The sequence below is a fragment of the Petaurus breviceps genome, unplaced genomic scaffold (assembly GCF_028583685.1).
Source record: "Petaurus breviceps papuanus isolate PSGF00001 unplaced genomic scaffold, PetGlider_PUasm1.0 90847, whole genome shotgun sequence".
NCBI lineage: Eukaryota > Metazoa > Chordata > Mammalia > Diprotodontia > Petauridae > Petaurus > Petaurus breviceps.
The window spans coordinates 13,078,331-13,083,575 of NW_027187360.1; positions in this window are offsets into that span (position 1 = coordinate 13,078,331).

Consider the following 5,245-nt stretch of genomic DNA (forward strand, 5'->3'; position numbering starts at 1 on the left):
CACATCCATGGGGCATGGGAGATCTTTAAATCCCATAACCCTTACATGCTGAGACAACCATCTTTCTTCTCCCTCTTCCCCAAGCAATGGAAAAGGTGGACAGACACATTTACCAGACAAGAGAAGGAACCTAAAAAAATCTAGTTCCCCAGCAATTCTTTTGGTTCCCTCAATTTAACTAGCATTTATTGAGCGCCCACTATGAGCTAGCCATTGAAGGTAGCTAGATGACTGAGTGGAAAGAGGACTGGGCCTGGAGTCAGAAGACCTGAGTTCAAATCTGGTCTCAGACGCTTATTAGCAGGTAATCCTGGGCAAGTCACTTAACCTCTATTTGTCTTGGAGGCAGCTAGGTGGCTCAGTGGAGAGTGCTGGGTCTTGAGTCAGGAAGACTTCAGTTCAAGTCTGGCCTCAGACACTTACTAGCTGTGTGACTCTGGGCAAGTCACTCAACCTCTGTTTACCTTAATCCACCAAAGGAAGGAAATGCCGAATCACTGCCGTATCTTTGCCAAGAAACCCCCATGGATAGCACTGGTGTGCTATGATACATGGGGTCACAAGGAGTTGGAAACAACTAAACAACAATGACAAATGAGTAAGGCACTAGGAATATAGAGACAAAAAAAAATCTAATTCTTGGCCTCAAAATACTTAGATGCTACTGGGAAGGAAAGAAGATGTACATAGTTAAGAACATACAAAACCTATATGAAAAGATGCAAAGTAATTTTGGAGGGAAATGAGAAGAACTAAAGGCTAGAAAGATCAGGAAAAGCTTTTTGCAGGGGGTGGAGCTTAAGATAACGTTTGCAGGGAATTGGGGGCTCCAAAAGGCAGAAGTGAGGAGCAGAGAGATGGAGCAACTGCCTCCCAGGTCACACAGCTATTAAACAGCAGATCCAGGATTAGCAACTGACTGTTCTGACCTGTCATCTGAGGACTGATCTGACTAACTTTAGAGAAGTGAAATACCAGATAATGGATCACTAGGTAATGTTTGGATTTTGTGAGTTTGTTTTATTTTGGTCCAAGGAAATTCATGAAACCAGTTATTAGGACATGGCGATTTTGGAAGCTGCATTCATGGAGGGTGCACTCACACTGGGGAAAACACAGATATGTTAAACTATTGATATAGCCATTATTAATTTCATTTTACCCATTTTAAAGACTAGCAAGTAGTATCATAGAGCACTGGGACTTGGAGTCAGGAAGACGAGTTCAAATACAATTTTAAACACTTACTAGTTATGTGAATCTCAGCAAGACACTTAACACCAGCCTCAGTTTCCTCATCTGTAAAATGGGGATAATAATAGCACCAATCTCCTCAGTTGTTGTAAGGATCAGATTAACATTTGTAAAATACTTTTCAAACCTTAAAGTGCTATAAAATACTAATTGTTGTTATTATTCCACACATACTCTCTCATGATCCTTACAATAACCCTGGGGGGTTGTCAGAGAAGGTATTATTATCTTTTTTTTACAGAGAGGAAAATCAACACTTTGGGGGATGAAAAAACTTGTCCAAGGTCATTCAGAGTATGCATGGCAGAGGTGGAACTACTTCTAGATCTCCTAAGTCCAGGGCTCTTTCTACAGAACTATGGTTTCAGAGAAGTTGACACTTCTCCTTACTTTGTACCTAGAGTGACTTTCCCAGGTGTGTGGATGAGTTGACTACAGTTAATTAGTCAACAAACATATCAAGCACTTATTATATGCCAGGTACTATGGGAAGCACTAGGGGCACAAAGAAAGGCAAAGATAGTCCTTGCCCTCAAGAATTCCATCATGATACACGGTTTGGAATCTCCACGTTCTAATTTGGGTGAAATAAGTTCCTCTCTCCTTTTCCCCACTTTTTTTCTTGTTCTCTGCTCTGTCTGGCAAGGCTGTGCTATTATTAAGATACTTGAGATTAGGGCTGTCTGAGAATCCCAAGCTGACAGCAACCACACCAGATGCTGTGGGCTGATGAATGACAAAAGCATTATGTACAGCCAGCTGTGCCATAGAAAAGCCCCCTTTTAATGCTGTGCCAGGATGCTCCATGTGGTACTTTGTGGCTTGCACATCTGGATGCTATTGCCAATGGCTCTCATATATTTTGTTGCATGCCAACATTATGGTAATGAAGATGTTACAGGAGCAAGTTGCTAGTTCATCCTGACTGTCTAAGCCTCTGCTGCTGGAGCACATGTTGGAGATGCTGGGAAGGTCATAGCAGGCGAGGGGAATGACCCTACCTACCCCCCACCCCCCTGCCCCAACCAAACCACAGGTCCTAAGACTCAGGCTGCTCTCATCTTCCAGAGGGGAGTTTCCAGGTTCAAAGAGGTTATGTGACACAGACATGCCTAATAAAGTAAGGATGTCCTCAGAAGGTGCTCTTAGGGACACAGCTGTTGCTCAACTTGAGATGCAGAGTCACCATTGGTCAAGCTCTTCTATGTACTCAAAACTTTGGATGGCTTACATTATGACTCCACACATAAAACCTCCCCAGAGACACACACAACACAGAAGAATGCAGACACTGATGGAGAAAGCCTACCAAGTAAACCAGGCCCTAGACACTATACTAATCTACCAGTGTTCTCATTTGACCTTCTCCCGGGATCTCTTGGTCCTCTTTTTCCTCTTCCTGCTCCTTTTTGCTGCTTTTTTCCTTTTTTTTCCTCCTCCTGCTGCTTTTTTCCTTTTTCTTTCCTCCCTTCCTCCTTCCCCATGCTTTCCCTCTCCTATCTCTTTCTTTCTCCCACTCTTTCCAGGATAATTGCTCTTTAAATCACAATGTAATTGACCAATAAATCAACAAGCATTTATTAAGTGCTCCCTCTGTGCCAGGCACTCTAAGTTCTAGAGATACAAATACAAAGTCAGCTCAAAACACTGAGACATTATGATTCTTCTCCTTTTATATATAAGAATTCTCAGAGTCTGAGCAAAGTTCTGCTCTTACAGAGCACTGTTTTTTTTTTTTTCTATCCTGATTATGGTAATACGACTAGGGAATAAAAAGCCCAGAGATAAAATATAAGATGACCTTGAAAGCTTGTGACAGAAGGCAACAGAGTGGTCACAAAGCTCCAATGTGACCAAATAAGAGACAAAATATTTTGGGGAAAATGATGCAAAATGTGCTCAAGATAATGGGTTCTGATTTATCTTTTAGGAGTAAGAAGAGGGACTTCTAGGGGTAAAGCAAGATAGCAGAGTAGGAGAAATAGCTGAGCTCTTTCAATTTTAAAATAAAACTTCAAATCAAATTCTAGAGCAGAAGAACCAAGAAAAGGTCCAACTGAGACATTTTTTTCTAGTCCAAGACAACTTAGAAGTTTGCAAGGAGGGGTTCATGAGGAGACACTGGGTTAGCTGGCCTGGAGCCCCTGTGGTGACAACACCAGCTGTGGGACTTAGAAGAGACAATAGCAGCAGGAACAGCCTTGGGGGCTCTAAAACCAGAGATGTTAAAGGGATCTGGCAATTTGTCAGAGACACAGGGGACCTCTCTGCTAGTACTGGGAGCAGGACAGGGCACTGTTTAGCAATTCCATTGCATATACCCACTTCTGAGTCACAGTTTGATGTTGGAGAAGAGTGTTTGCAGACACAAGGGATCAGGTGCCCTGAGAAGCAGTATTTCTTGTGACTGCAATGGATCAGAGGCCTTTCCTGTGTAAGGACCAGAACATAGGCCAGGAAAGCAGTGACAACACCTCTTCCTTATTCACACCACCTTGTACCACTTTTAGTAGATATTTTTAAAAAGTTTAAGTTCTTCCAGGAATTCTTGTTAGGCCCTTATCCAATTCATGTTTTCCTTTGAAACTTTGCTTGTAGCTGTTTTGATATCACTGTCTTCTGAGTTTGTGTTTTGCTCTTCCCTCTCACCATAGTAGCTTTTTATAGTCATATTCTTCTGTTGCTGTTGTTTGTTTATTTCCCAACCTATTTCTTGGCTTTGAACTTCCTATTAAAGTTAAGCTCTGTTCCTGGGATAAGAGCAGGAGGAGGCTGTCACAAGCTTTAGCTTTTTTCACAGTGCTCTTTTCAGAGCTAGTTCTGGGGGTATGGAAGTTTTAGGTGCTTTCCAAGAAAGACACTGATTCAAGACAGTTCCAAATGGTGCATAATAAAAATTGCTGTTTACCTTCAGAAAGAAAACTGATGAACTCTGAATGCAGATTGAAGCTTATTTTTTCACTTTCTTACTTTTTTTTTTTGCAACCTGGCTAATATGGATGTATGTTTTGCATGGCTTCACATGTATAATCTATATCAAATTGGTCTTCTTTGAAAGGAACAGATTGGGGTATAAGATAGAAAGGGAATTTGGAACTCAAAGTTTTTAAAAAGAAATGTTAAAATTTTTTACATGTAAATGGGAAATATGTAATGAAATGAATAAAAAATTTTTAAGTATATTATTAAAAAAAAGAGAAAGACACATATATCAGTTAAAATAAGGAGCTAGAACAGAATCTATTATGCTTCAGTTGAGGTAAAAAAAAAAAAGCCAGGGGTAGCAATCATTATCTTAAAAAAAGCAAAAGCAAAAATTGACTTAATTAAGAGAAATAAGCAGGGAAGCTACATCTTGCCAAAAGTTGCCATAGACAATATTAAATATGCATACACCAAATGGAATAAGATCCAAATTCTTAAAGGAAAAGTTAAATGTGCAGGAGGAAATAAACAGTAATATTTTACTAGTGGAGGACTTCAACTTTCTGTTCTCAGAGATAGATAAATCTAACCATAAAACAAATAAGAAACAAGTTAAGTAGATGAATAGAATTTTAGAAAAGTTAAATATTATAGACCTCTGGAGAAAACTGAATGGTATATAATATACAATGATATATACATAATGGTATAAAAAAAGGTATATACATTTTTCTCAGATGTAAATGGCAAAAAAATTGGCCATGTATTAGGGCATAAAACCTCACAAAAAACACAGAAAAGGAGAAATATTAAATATACACTTATTAGACCATACTGAAATAAAAATTATATCCAACAAAGGGCAGTGGAAAGATAGATTAAAAATTATTTGGAAACTAAGTAATCTAATCCTGAAGAATGAATGGGCCAAAGAACAAATGATAGAAACAATTAATTTTATTAAAGAGAATGACAACAATGAGACAACATACCAAAATTTGTGAGATGTGGCTAAAGAAGTATGTAGGGGGGAAAACTTATATCTCTATCAGCATACATTAATAAA